Source organism: Bufo bufo, chromosome 3 (genome assembly GCF_905171765.1).
Source record: "Bufo bufo chromosome 3, aBufBuf1.1, whole genome shotgun sequence".
NCBI lineage: Eukaryota > Metazoa > Chordata > Amphibia > Anura > Bufonidae > Bufo > Bufo bufo.
Window position 1 is genome coordinate 26352567 of NC_053391.1, and position 20176 is coordinate 26372742.

Below are 20176 nucleotides of genomic sequence, written 5' to 3' on the forward strand. Positions count from 1 at the left end.
TTTATTGACGATATTTTGTTTTTCTGGCAGGGTTCAAGACAGGAATGTGAAGATTTCATCCATCGACTTAACAATAATCAATATAATATAACTTTGACATCTAATATCTCAGACCTTGAGGTTGATTTTCTGGATCTCAAAATAAAGGTAAATAATGGTAGCTTAGTGACATCTCTTTTTCGTAAACACACAGCAACTAATAATATATTGCACTTTTCAAGCTTCCATCCAAAACATCTGAAGACGGGCATACCCAGGGGTCAGTTCCTGCGGCTACGACGCAATTGCACGGAAATGTGTGATTTTAGGGTGGCATCAGAAGATTTATCAACAAGACTGTATGAGAGGGGCTATCCCAAAAAAGTCATATCACAGGCGTTTGAAAATGCGAAGGAATCTGTACGTGATGACCTATTTGTACCCAGGCCTAAACCAAGGGACAGTAAAGTACGGCTAATTACTAAGTATAACAATCAATGGCCGGATCTTTACAGAATTTTGAACACCCATTGGTTTTTACTTCAATCAGATGGCAAATTGGCGGCACACGTTGATGATAAGCCCAAAATTATAGCACGAAGGGCAACTAACCTAAAGGATACATTAGTATGTAGTCATTTTCAACGCCCAGCTACATTCACGGGCAGAGGTGTGACCCTTAGAGGTACATATGCCTGTGGGAACTGCAATACATGTCAATTCATGTTGAATTCCAACACTTTTTCCTATGGAGAGAATTCCAGATGGTACCTAAAACATTACATCAATTGCCGTTCTAGGAACGTAGTATATGCCCTCCTCTGCCCCTGTGAGAAGATCTATGTGGGCCAGACCATGCAGGAGTTGAGGAAGAGAGTTCAGCAGCATACATCAAACATCCGGCTTGCAGCAAGAGATAGAAGCAAGGGTGATAAACCTCTCACATCAGTGGCAACTCATTTCTTGGATCACCATAATGGCAGGTACGATGAACTACGGGTGGTGGGATTGGATTTGATTCGGGGCAACATCAGGGGCACACATATATCCAGGTGTTTGCTCTGTTCTGAATCAAGGTGGATATTTAACCTTGGTTCGCAATCCCCAGGGGGCCTTAATGAGGAACTTACCTTCACTGGTTTTTATATGTAGGCCCATTTATTAATTCTGTGGGCCTATATATCACATTGTTTGTTTTTCCTCACGTTTTTCCCTTTTTCTATTCTTCTCTTTCATATCTCCACATATTTTAGGACCACAAGATTGGTGCTCACTGGGATACAGGACTTACCGCATCACGGATCTTCCCTTCCTGGATCTATTTGCCTTCACCATCATGAACATAGGGATGATTTACCAAAATGGCACTCTTGGCACTTTCATTGACCTCGGGTCATTGGACTCGGTACGACTTTCTGTCGCGTGACTCCAATGACCCCGGGCCATGAATTTCCACATTAATAAATTTTCTTCTTTTTTGGCCTACCTTACGCCTCTACTCTGAGTTGCTAACCTTGCCTTTGTCTAACCATACATTTTTATATATTTCTGTATATTTCCATACATATGTGGTGGTTTACTCATTGCTAGTCTATGTCCTGTCTGAGATTAGTCTTTATTGACAAAGAATAGGGCCTAACAATTTTTCAATGAGAATGGATCTATTGTTGATCTTTATGGGTTCTTGCTTGCTCCCTTCCCTGAATATGCGCCTGCGCTTCTCTGGCCGCTTGTCCCGGTGCATGGTCCACACCCTTCTGGATTGTATATTGCATATGTGACTATTTTTATAAAATGATCTTTATTTATAATGTTTATAATTTTTGTATATTTATCGTGTGAAATGATCACTGGTGGGATTTTAGGCTTTATTGATACATTGTGTAATAATTTATTGAAAAAGCTTTTTTATATTTATTTGCATTTTTATTCATGCCTTTCATGGATGGATTAAGCACCAATATTAAAGATGATTCTTATATGTGTTGAAACAAATTCACTGCCTTTCCCCTCCCCCCCTTGTATTATATTTTAGAATATATTTTTTATAAAAAAAATTTCATAGTATACATTTTTGTACACTATGTTTTTCACTTTTGATTTTCTCTACACATCACTTTTATTAGCTTTATTAATATTTCTTTATTATATATATTACTTAGGCCCTTTATGTGAAAGCACTGACTCAGCACTTTATACCATGGATATTATGCAAATGAATTGTGATCTCCCACTGATTATGCATGAGAGAGCGTATATAACTGTAGGATTTATGAAATACATTGTTTAACATGAATTATATTCCTTAGGGGTCACATGGTGTCCGCTATTATATTGTACTGTGATTGTATTATTATTATGTGTATATATATGCGTGCACTTTCTGTAATTTGTCGCAATCATGTATTTAGTTTTGTTGAACCATGTGTGTCCTCTGTTCTAATATTTAGTTTTGCTGCGCTTGTCTCCATGTGCGGTTTGCGCTGCATTGGGGTTTAGCTGTGATGTGGCTCCCGGATGTGACGTCCGACGCCTTACTGCGTTTCCGCTGTTTGGAACGCATCGTGGCGCTGGTGTCTTTTCCGGGTGCCATCTTGCGCATGCGCACCTGTGCTCTCAACACGCCGGCATCGCTGGCGTTCGCGGGTGCGCATGGACCATGCACCGGGACATATCCAAGTGACCTCCATCGGCGGTTTCCCTTTGACCCCCTGACCTAATGAGTTTAATAGGTATGACCACAGCTGTTATACATTTATCAAATTGGATATTTTAATTCACTGATTATATAGGACGAGTTCCTAGGATTAGAATGTACATGGACCTCTGAGGAAGCTAGTCCAGGCACTAGCGATACGCGTCAGGCTTCAGTGCACTCCTCGTGGATGGGTTTTGTATGCCTTGTGTGTTACCATTATGTTTGTGTTTCCACCATAGGATTGAGGGAGGTCATTTTGTAGGGATTTGATTGTATATCCGCTCATGCATTGCTCTCTCTGTGGGACACTACCACATGCATACATAGATATTGTTATATTTCTATTGTACCATCTTTGGGGTTTGCCCCATGTAAATGTTGTTTTTAAACCTCTATATTCTAAATAAACTGCATATTTCTTTGAGGTGCGGCCATTGTATGGTATTTCTTTGTCTGGTTTTGTTCATGTTCTTTATATATACCAGGCCAGCACTCTGTTTCACTATATTTGGTGTGCCCCCCGTGCCTTTGTACTTCAGTTTGGTTCGCAGGGCTAGGGACGAGTTCCCTTCTGCCTTTTCTGGGGTTGTGGCACCCTATAGTGTGGTCATACCATGGCATTCAATTTGGAGGCGAGGGAGGCAGCATGGACTTCGCAGGCAACTGCGTTGTTCCATGAAGATGGGGTCACTGATACAGGGGGTGACTTCAGAACATTAACGTCTGAGATCATTGACACCCATAAACTTTATACACGGGTTTGGTGGAACATTAAGAGCCTTGAGGAATACCTCAAGTGTTCCATCATCCCTAGAGGCTTGAGGGTGCAAAAATTTCCCGCATGGGAAGTTACTGTGGAATTTAAGGAGACCTGGGAACAGGGACTCCTACAATGCTCCAAAATATTGATGGACATGTTGATTGCACATGATAGGGAATTGTTACAACGGACCAAACTTAGGCTTATTGAACTAGAATCCAAATTAGATCAGCATGATAGGGATAAGGTTGCATTGTTTCAGGCGAGACTAAAAGAAACATTGGAGAGTTTTGATAAAGAGATTATGATAGGCAAAAAAACGAAATTTCAACGTGACAAAGGTGATTTTGAAAGGAAACAGGCCTTCAGGTGGAAACATAGTGGTAACACACGGGCACCCTCTAGGGGTTATCAAACAAATAATGCAATTGTAAAACAGGCGACCCCAGGTACGACGAGGGATGCGGATTTTTTATCCGAAAACAGCGAAGACAGCGAACTCGGAGGGGACTACGAAAATCCCAGAAGAAAGGGACCTCAATTACGCAGGGGCAACAATCAATCAGTACCATACAAGAAACGGATGTAGAAACTAGTCATTCACAGGCTAGCGGGTCACTACAGGTCATAAATCTCTCCTCTCATATACTATCAGAACAAGAAAGACTTGTTCTACAAAAGGGATTGTCCTTCTCCCCTATGAACACATTGGATAAGTTTGAGTTTGTGAAGGATATTTATTTATTTTGTAGACAGTTATGTTTCAAATTACTTTATGCCCAACCCACGCTTGTGACACAATTGATGGAGGATGAACGTGGTGTCTTTCTTGACTTAATGGACCTATTGAAGGAGAGTGAGAGTGACTTGGGTAGGAGACCCTTTAGTTTATCAAAACCGTCCACAATTACACCATCATTGAGTCTCTTTCCTAATATCAACCTGTTTTTCCAAGCTGTGCTCCAGGAAGTCCGGAAACTCCAAAAAAATACTACCAGGGGGAGAAATATGGCCGCAACAGAATCCACTATCATCAAACAACTGCAACAAAACAGCTCCTTTGTTATAAAGGAAGCCGATAAAGGTGGGAATGTAGTTCTGTGGGATATGGGTAAATATTTAAATGAGGCCAAACGGCAATTAGGTAATAAGATCTTTTACACTCCCATTCCAGCAGATCCTACAACCACCTTCAAGAAAAAAATTGGATCAACTCCTGAAAAGGGCCTTTGACATGAAAATCATCACGAAACGGGAACTCCAATTTTTGGAGGTGAGTTGCCCTATTACACCAACCTTTTACATGTTGCCTAAGGTGCATAAAAACCTGGAGGATCCACCAGGTCGGCCAATTGTGGCTGGGATTGGGGGCCTTTGCGAACAAGCATCTATTTATCTAGATTTCTTTTTACAGCCGTTCGTTCTGGGCCTAAAATCCTATATACGTGACTCCATGCACCTCATCCAGCAACTGAAGGAGGTTACCTTGCCACCTGACATTTTACTGGTCACATGTGATGTCGAGTCACTATACTCCAATATTGCCCATAATCATGGGATTACTGCCGTCGAGTTCTTCTTGTCCAGTTCTACTGCAGGTGATCCAGCCCACCACATTTTCCTGGTGAGACTATTGGAATTTGTCCTCTCACACAATTATTTTGTTTTTGATCGCACCTTCTACAGGCAGGTCTCGGGCACGGCAATGGGGGCACGGTGTGCACCCTCCTACGCCAACCTATTCTTAGGTTGGTGGGAGGTCACACGGGTGTACCCATTGGATAGCTTTAGGGGCCATGTGGTGGGTTGGTACCGGTTTATTGACGATATTTTGTTTTTCTGGCAGGGTTCAAGACAGGAATGTGAAGATTTCATCCATCGACTTAACAATAATCAATATAATATAACTTTGACATCTAATATCTCAGACCTTGAGGTTGATTTTCTGGATCTCAAAATAAAGGTAAATAATGGTAGCTTAGTGACATCTCTTTTTCGTAAACACACAGCAACTAATAATATATTGCACTTTTCAAGCTTCCATCCAAAACATCTGAAGACGGGCATACCCAGGGGTCAGTTCCTGCGGCTACGACGCAATTGCACGGAAATGTGTGATTTTAGGGTGGCATCAGAAGATTTATCAACAAGACTGTATGAGAGGGGCTATCCCAAAAAAGTCATATCACAGGCGTTTGAAAATGCGAAGGAATCTGTACGTGATGACCTATTTGTACCCAGGCCTAAACCAAGGGACAGTAAAGTACGGCTAATTACTAATTATAACAATCAATGGCCGGATCTTTACCGAATTTTGAACACCCATTGGTTTTTACTTCAATCAGATGGCAAATTGGCGGCACACGTTGATGATAAGCCCAAAATTATAGCACGAAGGGCAACTAACCTAAAGGATACATTAGTATGTAGTCATTTTCAACGCCCAGCTACATTCACGGGCAGAGGTGTGACCCTTAGAGGTACATATGCCTGTGGGAACTGCAATACATGTCAATTCATGTTGAATTCCAACACTTTTTCCTATGGAGAGAATTCCAGATGGTACCTAAAACATTACATCAATTGCCGTTCTAGGAACGTAGTATATGCCCTCCTCTGCTCCTGTGAGAAGATCTATGTGGGCCAGACCATGCAGGAGTTGAGGAAGAGAGTTCAGCAGCATACATCAAACATCCGGCTTGCAGCAAGAGATAGAAGCAAGGGTGATAAACCTCTCACATCAGTGGCAACTCATTTCTTGGATCACCATAATGGCAGGTACGATGAACTACGGGTGGTGGGATTGGATTTGATTCGGGGCAACATCAGGGGCACACATATCTCCAGGTGTTTGCTCCGTTCTGAATCAAGGTGGATATTTAACCTTGGTTCGCAATCCCCAGGGGGCCTTAATGAGGAACTTACCTTCACTGGTTTTTATATGTAGGCCCATTTATTAATTCTGTGGGCCTATATATCACATTGTTTGTTTTTCCTCACGTTTTTCCCTTTTTCTATTCTTCTCTTTCATATCTCCACATATTTTAGGACCACAAGATTGGTGCTCACTGGGATACAGGACTTACCGCATCACGGATCTTCCCTTCCTGGATCTATTTGCCTTCACCATCATGAACATAGGGATGATTTACCAAAATGGCACTCTTGGCACTTTCATTGACCTCGGGTCATTGGACTCGGTACGACTTTCTGTCGCGTGACTCCAATGACCCCGGGCCATGAATTTCCACATTAATAAATTTTCTTCTTTTTTGGCCTACCTTACGCCTCTACTCTGAGTTGCTAACCTTGCCTTTGTCTAACCATACATTTTTATATATTTCTGTATATTTCCATACATATGTGGTGGTTTACTCATTGCTAGTCTATGTCCTGTCTGAGATTAGTCTTTATTGACAAAGAATAGGGCCTAACAATTTTTCAATGAGAATGGATCTATTGTTGATCTTTATGGGTCCTTGCTTGCTCCCTTCCCTGAATATGCGCCTGCGCTTCTCTGGCCGCTTGTCCCGGTGCATGGTCCACACCCTTCTGGATTGTATATTGCATATGTGACTATTTTTATAAAATGATCTTTATTTATAATGTTTATAATTTTTGTATATTTAACGTGTGAAATGATCACTGGTGGGATTTTAGGCTTTATTGATACATTGTGTAATAATTTATTGAAAAAGCTTTTTTATATTTATTTGCATTTTTATTCATGCCTTTCATGGATGGATTAAGCACCAATATTAAAGATGATTCTTATATGTGTTGAAACAAATTCACTGCCTTTCCCCTCCCCCCCTTGTATTATATTTTAGAATATATTTTTTATAAAAAAAATTTTTCATAGTATACATTTTTGTACACTATGTTTTTCACTTTTGATTTTCTCTACACATCACTTTTATTAGCTTTATTAATATTTCTTTATTATATATATTACTTAGGCCCTTTATGTGAAAGCACTGACTCAGCACTTTATACCATGGATATTATGCAAATGAATTGTGATCTCCCACTGATTATGCATGAGAGAGCGTATATAACTGTAGGATTTATGAAATACATTGTTTAACATGAATTATATTCCTTAGGGGTCACATGGTGTCCGCTATTATATTGTACTGTGATTGTATTATTATGTGTATATATATGCGTGCACTTTCTGTAATTTGTCGCAATCATGTATTTAGTTTTGTTGAACCATGTGTGTCCTCTGTTCTAATATTTAGTTTTGCTGCGCTTGTCTCCATGTGCGGTTTGCGCTGCATTGGGGTTTAGCTGTGATGTGGCTCCCGGATGTGACGTCCGACGCCTTACTGCGTTTCCGCTGTTTGGAACGCATCGTGGCGCTGGTGTCTTTTCCGGGTGCCATCTTGCGCATGCGCACCTGTGCTGTCAACACGCCGGCATCGCTGGCGTTCGCGGGTGCGCATGGACCATGCACCGGGACATATCCAAGTGACCTCCATCGGCGGTTTCCCTTTGACCCCCTGACCTAATGAGTTTAATAGGTATGACCACAGCTGTTATACATTTATCAAATTGGATATTTTAATTCACTGATTATATAGGACGAGTTCCTAGGATTAGAATGTACATGGACCTCTGAGGAAGCTAGTCCAGGCACTAGCGATACGCGTCAGGCTTCAGTGCACTCCTCGTGGATGGGTTTTGTATGCCTTGTGTGTTACCATTATGTTTGTGTTTCCACCATAGGATTGAGGGAGGTCATTTTGTAGGGATTTGATTGCATATCCGCTCATGCATTGCTCTCTCTGTGGGACACTACCACATGCATACATAGATATTGTTATATTTCTATTGTACCATCTTTGGGGTTTGCCCCATGTAAATGTTGTTTTTAAACCTCTATATTCTAAATAAACTGCATATTTCTTTGAGGTGCGGCCATTGTATGGTATTTCTTTGTCTGGTTTTGTTCATGTTCTTTATATATACCAGGCCAGCACTCTGTTTCACTATATTTGGTGTGCCCCCCGTGCCTTTGTACTTGGGAATGTAAAGTCTTCACAATTTTGTTGGGTATTACTATGTATTACAGAAGTAGAGAAACTGAAACTTAGAAATTTGCTAATTTTTCCAAATTTTTGGTAAATTAGGTATTTTTTTGTGCAAAAAAAATAATTTTTTTTACTTCATTTTACCAGTGTCATGAAGTACAATATGTGACGAAAAAACGATCTCAGAACGGCCTGGATAAGTCAAAGCGTTTTAAAGTTTTTAGCACTTAAAGTGACACTGGTCAGATTTCCAAAAAATGGCCTGGTCCTTAAGGTGAAAATGAGCCCGGTCCTTAAAGGGTTAATGCTATGGCCTGTGGGTGGGTGGCTGGGTATTTGCGCTTAAGTTCAAATGCCTTGGTTAGGGACATCTGTACATGGGCCTATTTAGTGTGGCCCACATTCTCCATTTTGCCATCCCACACCTCTTCCAGCCTGTTGCGGTGCTGTGGATACCTCCCTCTCTGTACTGCTGTCCTCGCTTGGCTTGCCACCTTCCCAGGTTGGGTGAGTGATGTCATCGGGCACCACCCCCTCTTCCACTTCCTCACTCTGGTCATCCTCCTGACTTCTGTTGACCTCCTCAAGACCCTCACTTATTGACAACTGTGTCTCACCCCCATCATCTTCTGACTGAATGCTGAAGAGTTTGGGAATCATTGCACAAGATCTCAGCATGTCTCTCTTCAGGGAGGATAAGATCACCTGCAGGCCCTCACCTACAATACTTGAGAGGGTCAGCTCACCTGCAGGCCCTGACTTACAATATTTGAGCAAGTCAGCTCACCTGCAGGCCCTCACCTACAATATTTGAGAGGGTCAGCTCAGCAGCAGGCACCCGACCATCATTTTTTCAATGCTCAGCAGCAGGCCCTCGCCCCGAATATTTTAGAGGTTCAACAGCAGGACCTTGCTCCTAATGTTTTTGAGGGTCACCAGCAGGCCATCAATCAGAATTTTTCAAGAGTGTTTATGATGCCCTCCTGTGTATTAAAGGGTGTATTGGAGTGCCGATTCCTTGTAATTTTTTGCAGACATTTCACTTAGTGCACAGGCTTTATGAGTGTAAGAGTCCCACTACCTGAACAATTGTACCACAATGTGAATGATGCCCTCCTTTATGTGATATACAGGTTGTATCGGAGTGCCTCTTCCTTGTAATTTTTGGCAGCACTTGCACTTTATATACAAGTAAATATACAGGCTAGAATGTTTCCTAACAATTTTTCCTCTAAAATTGATTTTATCTTCAGTTTTGTGCGTATTTTTGTCAGTCTGAAAAAGTGGCGTACAACTCGAACAACATGGTTCCCAGCAGCAACTTGGGAGTCCAAGATGCATCCAGATATCGTCCCTGTGCTGTTTCAGATCAATTTCGGTGGTTTTTCTGTCACTTTCTGACCTTTTCCAATAGACCATGCACCATCCTCTTTTCCGAGCAGGGGGTGCCTGCTTGTCTCCCATTGACTTCCATTATACTCACGTATTCGGTCGAGCACACGAACATAGCTATGTGTTCGGCCCGAACACCCGAACACACTAATACTTTGGTACTCGATCATCACTAGTCTACATTCTCCGAACCGGAGATGATCTGAGAGCCCGGTGAGGACAGTCTGAGCTTGTATCTCGATGATGGCCACAAGTAAATTAAAGAGCAGGTAGTGTGAAGATTGAAGTAATTGTATTATATTAAAAAATCTGATGTGATAAGAGATTTAAAAATTTCTGAGGGAGCAAACAGAAAATATAGAAATGTCTGTAAATGTAGTCATTGCTACAAATTTAACTTATAGAAAATAAAATTATATGGAGGATTATCTGTTTTTATTTTGTCTTAGTAAATTGAATCATTGACAACTGAATAGTTTTAGCCTGACAACCTTAACATTAACCATAACATTGTTAAAAATAATTAATATTTTAAGTAATTTCTCCTCTAGGTATGATCTGAAAAAAATAAGTATTTTTGAATTATAGATCTGTTATATTGGGTATAATATGGAGTATTTCATATGTGTAAATTATAGATGGAGAGTCATGTGGTTGTATGTCTGGGTGGGATGTATCTCATCAGGATGTAAAATGCTCATTGTTTACAATGATTCTCATAAGAAAAGGTCTCTGAGTATCTCTGGAATCTCTTACAGATGCTAAATAGGAGTGTGAACAAAGGGTCTCTACCCTGCAAATACAATGTGTAAATGAAGGACCATCTCAGGAGGCCAGTAAATGTTTAATTTGTTGATGAGGAGGTGGCACCATTATTCTTCCATTGTATATGGTAATGAGAGGAGTCAGATCTGATGATGTAAGGTTTTATTGATTATGAAGGTGGGACTGGGCGTCTCCTGGAGGTAAGAGGAGGAGCAGATAGCTATATAGCCACCAAAGGAGTATAAAAGACCCAAGCATGGCACAGAAAGCTGGAATTAACAAGGAAATTTACTTGGATCACTGACCTGCTGAGGAGAAGACACTAACTGGAGATCAAGTCCTGAGCGTGTGGAGGGTCCATGTTTGGTAAGGATTTATAATATATTGTAATCTGTGCTATGTATAAGGACAATGTGTCTCTGCTTGTAATGCCTCTTCTGTATGTCTCTTTGTATATCTCCATATAACTCCCATCATAACTGGACACTTATTTACCACCATTTACAATACAATTTTCTAAACTTCTTCTTGTATTTCATTTCTTGCAATGAACCTTAGAATCAGATCCAGTAAGAGGGAGGAAATTCTTACAATGGGAATTAGGCCTGTATTAGACATGATGATGTAGCAGATGATTGTTGGGAAGGAAAAGTTCCTTATTGGCAATTGACTCCTTGCTAGTGGAGGAGACCGCTGCCATTATATGTAGTAATCTTCTCCAGAGTATGAGGAGAAGTGATTGTTAATGCCTTCGCTCATCCCAATACTGACTCTTTGTTTGCCACAGCAGCACGATCTGCCGCCTGTAAATCATGATAAAACATGCTTAAAAATATTGATTGCCCGATGAACATTTGTTCATTCATAAGGTTATTGGTGGCACTTTTAGGGCTGTATTACACAGCCAGGTCATAGCTAAAGAGTGTTCCTATGAATGCTCACTAACGATTATCTGGCCGAATATCAGCCAGTGTAATACAGCCCTAAGTCTTTAGTGATGGCAGCAGTGACTGGTGATTGTCTGCACAGTAGTGTGTAAGTAATTGTACACGCAGTGTCCATACATGTGATATTACATACCTGTAACTGTGACGGAAACACGGATAATCACCGATCCTGACTGCCATTACTGGATAATACCAAAGCATCAGTAATAGGAGGAATGAAAATTACTGACAAGAGGAATCTGTCCAGCACCTTTATAGATATCTGTATATAGTAATATAATAAAAAGGTATCTATACGGAATAAAAGGTCTCTATATAGAGCACAACCAGCACAGTATATAGCAACTATTATCAGAAAAGCCAATCAGTGCACATAATATTAAAAAAGGTCATTAACAAACCAAAAAATTCTTGTGTAAAGTTATTTTGTGCACTGACCAAATGAATAAATAAATTATTAAGAACCTGAGATACCGGAGGACAATTATATAAAATAGAGGTAAAACGTAAATGGTGAAAATGGAAGTGATTATTATTATTAATAATTCATTTACTTTTCTTTACATTCCTGGCATTAGACCAATCTGATATAAAGTGTATAGAAACAATGTCAATCAGAAAACAGATTCTAGTGATATTCCCATATAAAAAATATATCCCATATCCTCATTTCTCCACCTGTAGTCGTTGTCCCTATTAGGTCCACGTGCCAGTCTCTAGGGGCTGTTGGGATCCATGTGCCAATCTGTAAGTCCTCATCTCAGACAACGAGAAAATCATTAAGAATAGTGAAATATTACTTTACTAAAAATCCATTACCAGATCCCTGTCATTATTTATAATGGCAGTCTGTGAGCCGGCATCCTCTGCACACTTCTGCCATCTCTCCATGAGCTCTCTTCTTGATGATGTATTCATATTAAGGTTTCAGTAATCTCAATAATTTTGCTTTATTATTTCCCAGAGAAACCCTTAGACTACTGCTCAAGAGATGCAGATCCTGAATGTATTTGACCCTTAAGGTGTTCTCTGGCCAATAACAGATAGGTCATCAATACTAGGTCAGTGTAGTGTGTAATGGTCATGCTGACATACTGTTATTCACCTCCCATTCACTTTATTGGAACCCAACACAGTTACTGCACACTAGATGGAGACTTCTGTTTCAGATCAATCCTCAGTTTTGTCTCCGGCATCACTGACTGCCAAAAACAGCTGATCATGGGGGTACCTGGTGTAGGAAAACCACAGATCTGAAATTGATGATCTATCCAAGGAGACATCATCAATATCTAAAGAGTGGAAACCACTTTTACTTTCAATATGTGTATATTTTTCACTTTGCAATATAGTTTTGTGGTCAGTATCTATAGATTCGACCTCCAGTCACATGATTCTATCCACTGAACAAGACGGTCCTTCTACCGATTCATGTCTATTGACCATCCTCCCAAATCAGTACTGGGGTGACGAGATCTTAAATTCTCCCAATCGAAAATCAGAAGAAGGGAGAAGTGGACATAACTTCTAGGGAAGGACCATCTTGTTAAGTGAATATTTATAGGTCTAGAATTCCATTCTATAGATATCAACTATAATGGTAAATAAACTATATTACAAAGTAAAAAGTATATACATATTAAAATTCATGATTTGTACTTATTTATGAGTAAGCAAATCATTTAAAGGCGTGGTGGGATCATGACCATGTAAAGAAAAACTGGCAACCATGTGCACTACATTTGCTATTTTTTTTTATATCATATTGCATATGGGCTAGTATGGTATGTGGCCAGAGAATCTTTGTATTCCCAGTTCAGCCCTGCATGAAGACTCCTAATTGGAACTTTGTATCAGCAATTTATTTGGTGAAACAAAATCTGGTGACAGCCTTTTTAAATTAATGCATTTGTTTATTTTTAACAGCAAGTCAGTATTTTTAATTTTGTTAACTTTTCTATAAATGGGGTTGACTTCTGTTACTGATATATATATATTTTTTGCACTTTTTATCAAAAAATAAACTATTATCTTATAAAATTATCTCTTTTTCCAGGTGAAGACTTGATGAAAGGCTCAGACAGACGTCTACGTTTATCTCCTTCTTATGTATTAGAAGATAATCAATCACAGGTTGGCAATAATAGAACTGGACATAGACTGGGAGAGATGTTTGCAAGATCTGAGAATCTATATATGTATAAGAAAAATCACAAAGATGAAAGTCCATTTATAGATTCAGAATGTGAGAAAACTATGTTAGAGAAATCAAGTCTTTCTGAACAGCAGAGAATTCACACAACAGAGAGTCAGTTTTCTTGTCTGAAATGCGGGAAGTTGTTCAAACTTAAAAAACATCTTGAGAGACATGAAAGAACTAACACAGTGGAGAATCCATATCCATGCTCAGAATGTGAGAAATGTTTTAATCAAAAAGCACATCTTGTAGAACATTTCAGAATTCACACAGGAGAGAAGCCATTTGTATGCTCAGAATGTGAGAAGTGTTTTAATAAGAAATCAAATCTTGAAACACATCAGAGAATTCACACAGCGGAGAGGCCATTTCCATGTCCTGAGTGTGGGAAGTGTTTTCTCCATAAATCATATCTTAAAACACATCAGAGGATTCACACAGGAGAAAAGACATTTTCATGTCCTGAATGTGAGAAATGTTTTACTGAGAAATCAAATCTTGTGAAACATCAGAGGATTCACACAGGGGAGAGGCCATTTTTGTGTTCAGAATGTGGGGATTGTTTTAAGCAGAAATCACATCTTGCTAAACATCAGAGAACTCACACAGGAGAGAAGCCATTTTCATGTTCTGAATGTGCGAAGTGTTTTAATAAGAAATCAAATCTTGAAACACATCAGAGAATTCACACAGGAGAGAAGCCATTTTCATGTCCTGAATGTGAGAAATGTTTCACTGTGAAATCAAGTCTTGTGAACCATCAGAGGATTCACACAGGGGAAAAGCCATTTTCATGTCCTGAATGTGAGAAATGTTTCACTGAGAAATCAACTCTTGTGAACCATCAGAGAATTCACACAGGGGAAAAGCCATTTTCATGCCCTGAATGTGGCAAGAGTTTTACAGAGAAATCAACTCTTGAGAGACATCTCAGAATTCATACAGAAGTGAAGCCTTATTCATGTACAGAATGTTCAAAATGCTTTAACCAAATATCAAGTCTTACGGAACATTTGAAAAGTCACATAGGAGAAAAGCCATTGTCATGTCCTGAATGTGGGAAGTTTATCAAGAAATCAAATCTTGAAATACATCAGAGAATTCACACAGGAGAGAAGCCATTTTCATGTCCTGAATGTGAGAAATGTTTCACTGAGAAATCAACTCTTGTGAAACATCAGAGAATACATACAGGAGAAAAGCCATTTTCATGCCCTGAATGTGGCAAGAGTTTTACAGAGAAATCAACTCTTGAGAGACATCTCAGAATTCATACAGAAGTGAAGCCTTATTCATGTACAGAATGTTCAAAATGCTTTAACCAAATATCAAGTCTTACGGAACATTTGAAAAGTCACATAGGAGAAAAGCCATTGTCATGTCCTGAATGTGGGAAGTTTATCAAGAAATCAAATCTTGAAATACATCAGAGAATTCACACAGGAGAGAAGCCATTTTCATGTCCTGCATGTAAGAAATGTTTCACTTTGAAATCAACTCTTGTGATCCATCAGAGGATTCACACAGGGGAAAAGCCATTTTCATGTCCTGAATGTGGGAAGTGTTTTATTAAGAAATCAAATCTTGAAGCACATCAGAGAATTCACACAGGAGAGAGGCCATTTTCATGTCCTGAATGTGAGAAATGTTTCACTGAGAAATCAAATCTTGTGAAACATCAGAGAATTCACACAGGGGAAAAGCCATAGTTACATTCAGAATGTGGAGAATGTTTTAGACATAACTCAAATTTTGTAAAACATCTAAGATCATATCAGGGAGAATCTATAGGTGTGTAAATTATAGTAAAAGAAATAACACGATCTTCAAACTTGTGGCACATTAGTGAGCTCACACATTTATGCTTGTGGGAAATCTGGCAGGTATGGAGCTCCATTGTAGGATCTGCTGACTCAGGATGACTTCTAATACATAACTTGAATATGTTCCACTACTGGAAAGCAACTCTTAGTTTTGGTTTGGAAATTCTGTTCTATTTACTTCTGGTTATGTGAAGTTATCCGTTATCCATTGGATAGGGGGAGAACTGTTAGATCAATGGGGTCTTACTGCTTTGCCTATTATAAGAAAAAGTACCTCGTGTCCCATGGAGCCCCTCAAAAGGAACAGAGTGTCTAGTCGTGCATGCAAGCAGCTGGTGCATTTATTTCTATGAGATTTCTCAAGATAGCTCTGTAGCACTCATAAGCACGGTACTTGACTATCTCCAGAACTCCCATAGAAATGAATGGAGCAGCTATGTGCATTCCAGAACGGCCGATCTGTTTATTTCATAGGGCTCCATGGAGTAAGTTGCCCCCGTTGTAGTGATCATTGGTGTCCCAGGAGTAGGACCCCACCTATCTAGTAGTTTCCAAGTATCCTTTGAATATGGGATAACTCAACATACCCTGGATAGCCTTTAAAATAGAGCAATGTTACAAAACCATGTAACATTTTTAAATAAAGAAATTCGACCAGATTAGTATTAAATGGGCAATATCACAACATTCTACTATATTTGATTAAAATATTTTTCAGGAGTAACCGGATTTCCTTAAGAAAAGCAACAGCGTATAGAGAATTAGTGGCAATGTTTTATGGCAAATTAATATGAAAAGTGGCATTTTCCAGAGAAAAAGAACTATAAATTTCATTGGACATGTCCTCTCCTTATTCTCTTGATGATTTTAAATTAATAAAATTTATTTCAAATAAATTTAATTGTATAGTTTTATTTAGAATGTGTTTAAATAATGTAATAGACATTTCACAAAATATATGGTGCTCAGTAAAAGAGTATGTGGAAAGGGGTTAGGTAAATGACTAGGTAAATTTGGGGAGGGAAGGGAAGAGCAAGACATAGCAGCATTCTATAAACCCCAGAACAAGCGCAGATCTATTCATGCTACCTAATCCGAGAGTAGGCTTGGCTCCTGAATTTGGCTCACAATAAGTCATGGAAATAACTGACTAAATAACAGAAGTGTGAACTCAGCCTTAGGCCCTGATGCAAATGGCCGTTGTGTGCCCATGGCTGTATTGCGGCCCGCATACGGGGGTCAGCAAAACACGGGCACCGGCTCGTGTGCACGCCACATCAGAGATGCAGACCCATTCACTTGAATGGGTCCGCAATCTTAGAGATGCAGAATGGAAGCACGGACCGAAACCCCACTGAAGCATTACAGAGCACTACAGAGAAGTTGTTCTATTCTTTGCAGTGCGGACGGATCATGGTCCCATTCAAGTTGAATGGGTCTTGATCCGCTCCAGCAGCCGCACGGACATTGCCTGTGCATTGAGAACCGCAAATTGCGGTCCGCAATGCATGGAGCGGACACACAATGACTGTGTGCATGAGGCCTTACAGGTCAATGTTAGAGTCTGCTTTCATTTATCGGCGTGGACTTAACCGAGGCCAAAGATTCAAGTAGTGGCCCGATGACAGTTGGGTGTCAGCAGCAGTAAAGTTCTGTTCCTAAAATTCATATTAAAGTAAATTTGATTGACTTTGATTCTCTCAACACTAGAAAATAGCCATATATTGAATAAGGATGGGGACTCCTAAGAAACAGGAGTGGATACAATTTTCTTACCGACGGCGCCCCTTCTGATGCACCACATGCGGTTGCCCATCTGGCTCTAGAAACAGCCCTGATGTCAAGGCATAATTTTTGGACGATTGGTTCCACAACAATCCTTTTTTTATTTTAATTTATCTCATAACACTGTGTTCAAATACCATCTGCCCCCAATAAGGGACAATTTTTATGAATATGAAAAAACATTACATGTGCCAGCATTTTTAATAGAGATGAGTGAATGGAAGCTGATGAATTCTAATTCGATCCGAGTTTCAGAAAAAAATGTGATTTGCACTGAATGCAAATTTCCTGCCGCTTCGTGGTAACAAATAGCATTTTTTCATAAAATGGCGGCTAAAACAGCGGCTACACGTGTGAGGAAATGGGGCAAGTAACTCTGGAAAGGCAGGATGACCTTTAATGCCATGCATGCAACCAATCAGCAGCCAGCCAGCCCTGTGATGTCACAGCCCTATAAATAGGTGCGGCCAAAATATATATTCTGCGTTCAGCGCTGCAGTTATCTGTTCAAAAGCCTTTAGTGTTGTTTATCAGTAGAAAAATAAAAATATCTGGCGTTCAGCGCCGCAGTTATTTGTGGAAAAACCTTTATTGCCGTATATCTTTAGAAAAATAAATTTAAGTTCGCCATTCGTTGCTGCGATTATATGTTGAATAACCTTTAGTGACGTATTTCAGTCGCAAACAAAATTTTCAGTGTTCAGCTCTGCAGTAATATTTGTGGTAAAACTTTTAGTTACGTATTTCGGTGGAAAACAAAACATTTATTCTGCATTTAGCGCTGCAGTTATACGTGATAAAGCCTTTAGTGACGTATTTCAGTAGAAAATGAAAAATGTTTTCTGCATTTAGCACTACAGTTTTACGTGATTAAGCCTTTAGTAGCGTATTTCAGTAGAAAACAAAAAATGTATTCTTATAAAAGTGTATCCTTATTAAGGAGTGGTGCACGGGTTCACGGAAGCAGCGGCGGTAGTGTTGGGGTAAAATCACCTACTCGGCGGTGTGGCAGTTTTTTATTAAGCTGCTGGAGGGGGTAAACATGGCCATATGTAGAATATGTGGGAAGAAGGTGAAGCGTGGCCAGGGTGCCAATGTTGGCACCATGGCCCTGCATCAACATATGCAGCGTCACCATAAAGTGGCCTGAGAGAACCGTGGCTCTGATGTTGTGGTCCAGGCTGCCGCAGCAACCGCTGCCTCACCCAGTGGCACTGCGCACCCGATTTTAGGCAGTCAAGGCTCCACCACCTCAGCCGAAGGGAGCTGTCTGTCTTTCCCATCGTCTGCTGGTCCTGATGCTCCTGCTCCTCCTACTTCTTGTCAGTCATTCCATCAGCAATCGATCACCGAAGCAATTGCCAAAAGATAAAAGTATGCGTGCATGCATCCAACGGCACAGAAGCTAAATGTGCTCCTGTCCAAGTTGCTGGTGTTGCAGTCCCTCCCTTAACAAGTGGTGGACTCTGCACCTTTCAGAGAACTGATGGCTTGTGCCAAGCCGAGGTGGAGAGTCCAAAGGCCTTAGTGACATATTTTGGTAGAAAAACAAAATATATTCAGCATTATGCGTAGCTGTAATATTTGTAGTAAAATCTTTAGTGACGTATTTCGGTAGAAAAGCAAAATATATTCAGCGTTTTGCGTTGCAGTCATATTTGAGGTAAAATGTTTAGTGACGTATTTCGGTAGAAAAACAAAATATATTCATCATTATGCATAGCTGTAATATTTGTGGTAAAATCTTTAGTGATGTATTTCGGTAGAAAATGAAAAATGTATTCTGTGTTCGGCGCCACAGTTATATGTGGTAAAGTCTTTAGTGCAATTTTCAATTGAAAACAAAAAATTTATTCAGCGTGATTAATATAATTTCAGTGCTTCATGTCCTGGAACAGATGCTGGTAAATCTGGCTGGTCAGGGGACTGGAGACTTGGCACCTAGATCTCACGACCAGATAAGCCCTGGGGGGGCTGAACTGGAAGAGGAGGAGGAGGGGGAGGAGGACATTGGAGCACAGGCAATGTGTAGCAAAATGTGTGGTTTTTCTACTCAGGTGACAGGAGAAGAGGAGCAGGAGCAGCCAGAGGAGCTACAGGGTGATGAGGAAGATGAAACAGAGAACCCAGACACGCAGTGACAGTATGCAGTGGAAATGGAGGCAGGAAGTCCCTCAGGGTCACTTGCACAAATGGCCCGCTGCCTGCTCACTTACTTGCATAGTGACAGCATAATTTTTACCATTCGGTAGAGGGATGACCTTGTTGGACCCTCGCTATGAGTCCAAACTGGGGGCCTTTTTTAAACCCACTGAGAGGGAGAAAAAACTAACCTACTACAGAGACATCCTATGTAGTCAGTTGGCCTCTTCCTATCTACGCCATCGTCTATCATCTCGCAGGTCTGACCGGGAGGCCTTCTGTGCTCACGTTTCTCTGGCATGGCTGCAAGGTGGGGAAGAGAACAGTTCCAGCTCCATCAGCAGCAACTTGAGTCTAGAGATGCAGATGAGCAGCTTTCTTCACCCGCATAGTGAAAAAACGACTCACCAGCAGCTAGGCATAGAGCAGTACCTGAACCAGCAGGTGGTGACATATCTGGAGTGCACCTGGCCAGCCGTTATTGAAGATCCACTGGACTACTGGGCAACCAAACTGGATTTGTGGCCGCAACTGGATAAGTTTGCCCTGGAAAGGCTTTCCTGCCCGTCCAGTAGTGTGGTATAAGAGCGGGTGTTTAGTGCGGCGGGGGCTATAATTACCCCAAGATGAACTCGCCTATTCACCCAAAATG